Source organism: Carica papaya, chromosome 8 (genome assembly GCF_054855325.1).
Source record: "Carica papaya isolate Zhongbai chromosome 8, ASM5485532v1, whole genome shotgun sequence".
Classification (NCBI taxonomy): Eukaryota; Viridiplantae; Streptophyta; class Magnoliopsida; order Brassicales; family Caricaceae; genus Carica; species Carica papaya.
This window is the reverse complement of record NC_142316.1, coordinates 12,385,339-12,388,803: the sequence shown is the minus strand read 5'-3', so window position 1 is coordinate 12,388,803 and position 3,465 is coordinate 12,385,339.

The following is a 3,465-nucleotide window of genomic DNA, read 5'->3' as shown; positions in this document are numbered from 1 at the left end:
GAAGTGCTAATAGGAAAATAAATTCTTTTCTGTTTTGTAAAATGGCATACATCATAAATAAAGGAGGCACAAGGTAAAATGGATTATCTAATTGATGTGAAAACTGTAATCTTGGTGTAGAGGGATGACCAAGACAAAAATGTCATATATTTTGGCTATTAACAACATGTAGACAATTGGATGAGATTGGTTTTGAGACTGAACAAATAGAAAGTTTGGAGCTATTTACAGAGTTCACAGTAACAAAATTTTTGGTCTTTTTGTCACCAGATGGGTACAGGCCATGTTTTATTCTAGCTGAACCAATCATCCTCTAGTTATGTACATCCTGTATAATACAATAATTATCACGGAATATCAAACAATAACGAGATTATTCCAGCAAGTGACTAATGGAAATTAGGTTTAATGAGAATTGTGGTGCATATAAGGCATTATGTAAAGTGAGTATTAGTAAATGTTTACATCCCGTATATGTGTAATAGGAATCAACTAAGAGTTATGTAATTTTATGTATATGTTATCTATTGACTTATACAAAGCAAACAACTTAATAGAATTAACTATGTAGTCTGTAGCCCCAGAGTCAACAATCCAGTCAAATAATGTATCATTCAAAGGTGAGGGATGAGATTTACCTAGTTCAGATGAAGATTGAAAACTAGTTGATAAGGTATCAACTTAAGATATAATAATTATGTTGTCTGCAAAGGCTAAGGGCTGAATTAATGCAATCAGCTTTTGACACTGATCTTTAGTGAAAGGAAAAGGCAATTTTTCTGAATTAATGCACCAATGATTGAATTTTACCTGAGAATCAATCCCCTCAAGATCTCATCCACTATGAAAATCACGGATATAGGCTGAAGCATCGGACTTTCGTCCGGATATAAGTAGAAAGGATTAGTAAGCACTTCTTTAAGTTTTGCTGAATCTAAATTTGTTGAAGCCTCCATGACAACTTCCTTGATAAACTCTTATAAACTTCTGAGATTGAAATAAAAAGGAAAACCTAGGGGTTTTCTTCGAGGACGAACTACCGATTAATCAGAGAAATTAGATAAGCTTTGATACCATATTAGATTATGTGAAGAATCTAAACTAAGTTTCTTGAATAATTTATAAGAAAACAAATGAAATTTCATGATTATAAACAAATTGTCACTGTTCTGGAAGAGAGAGAGAGGAAAACAGGTGTTTAGAGAATATGACTTGTTTATTACTGATGAGAAAAACTGGTGTTTATAGAAGAAGATAAACAGTATGCTAAAGACATGTATAATCATGTATTTCTCAAAATTACAAAAATACCACTGTATATATTCTAATGAATAATTAATCCATGTGGATTAAATTAATCCTACATGGAAACTAATGCTAAATTTTGATAAGAAAAGAAATAAAATCGTTGTGGATTAATGAATCTTTTATTGAAACCAATTCCCAACATAAAAGGAAAAAGAATAATTAATCCATGTGGCATAAGGAACCCTAATTAAAAATAATCATATTCGGCATAAGGACTCCTAATTAAAAATTAATTGTCATATCACTCATTACACATGACTGCTTAATTAAAATCTTGGGCTTTATTTTTCATGAATTCAACATTCGAAATTTGGAAGATTATTGGGTTGCTTCTTAATGTGACCTAGTGAATTTGACTCATTTCTTTCATGGTTCTCCAAAGTTGACCCAAGCTTTCATTCTTCATTGATTCATTTTTGAACGTAAACTTGAAAGGCTCCTTTGAGTCTTTTGACCCACGATCTAGTGAGTGGCCCATTTTGTGTAATGATGTTTGACCCATGTGGTCTATATACATCTTGAGTTATGCTCACACCATGATTTGTATTCACACTATGCTCATCTCTTTGTACGCATGCTCCATTATGCTTTATGTCTTGATCTCCATCATTTCCCCTTCCCCCTCCACCTCAAAAAGATTTATCCTCGAATCAGGACCTACATAAAAAAGAAAGCTTTGAAACATTAAAAGTAGCGAACACGGAATATTGACTATGTATGTCTATCTTTTAAACGTTATTAGTTAGGCACTCTAAGACTTGAAATGGATCATCACCTCTTGGATCTAATATGGATTTCCTTTGTTTAACCTCTCTTTCCTCATATCAACCCAAACCCGATCACCAGGTTAAGACACCACTCATTTTCTCTCTTGTTGGCATCCTGGACATAAGACTCATATTTTATTTTTCAAGATTTTGTGTGTATTCTCATGTATTGTCTTAGCCAACTATGTGTTTTTCGTCCATCTAAACTAGTAATCTCATATAATAGCAAAGGAATCAAATTAAGAGGAGTTAATAGATTAAAACTATATACAATTTTGAAATATGAAAAACCGATTAAAAAATGAATACTATGAGTATAAGCAAACTCAACCAATGATAAATAATCTTCTCAAATTTGTAAATTTTTTTACCAAAAATGATATGCAAAAAATATCCTAAAGATCTATTCACCACTTCAATGTAATCACCGGTTCATGGATGACAAGTAGTAGATAACAAAAATTTAGTACCAATTTTATTCCACAAAACACATCAAACGTGACTCAAAAAGCTTACGTTTCTATCACCCACACTTATCTTAAAAATATAATACAAACAAACTACATACCTAAATAACAAATTAATAATATTTGTTGCATGATCCATTTTAAGACAAACAATAAAATGTATTGTTTTACTAAATCTATTCACAACAACAAATATGTTATCTCTTCCTTTTCAAGTCCTAAGCAACCCAAAATAAAATTTATGGATATAGAAATCTAAGGTGCATTAAAAATAGTCAAGTCAGTATATAAACTATGAGGTAAAATCTTATATTTTGCTTGTTTACATGCAATACATTTAACACAAATTCTTTCAACATTTTTTCACATATTTAGCTAATAAAAATGTTCGTGCAAAATATCTAAAGTCTTGTCTACCTTAAAGTGGCCCAAAAGTCCTCCATTATGTATTTTACGTATAAGCAATTCCCTTAAAAAACAATTAGGCACATATAATTTACCATATCTAAGCAAGACCATCATGACTATGAAAATTTTAGAAAGGTATATTGCTTATACACCTCATAAACATTAGTAAAGTTAGCATCATTAATAAATATATCCTTAACTTGCTCAAAGTTTAATAATTTAGAACTAAAAATAGAGATTAAGGCATACCTCCTTGATATGGAAAAGACTAAATATTCCCATTTATCATGTCTTCGGTTGAGCTTATCTTGTCTTTTCAAATGCTTCAAAAGATTTCTAATATGTGTGAATCATAAATTCTTGTGGCAAAACATAACGTTACCACACATTCAAAGCTCTTATTAAGTCATACAACTCCTTATCGTAGGTATAAAATTTTAATTATGATTTAGCTTCTCACTAAAATAAGTAATTGGACACCCTTTTTGCATCAAATCTATGCTTATACCAACACC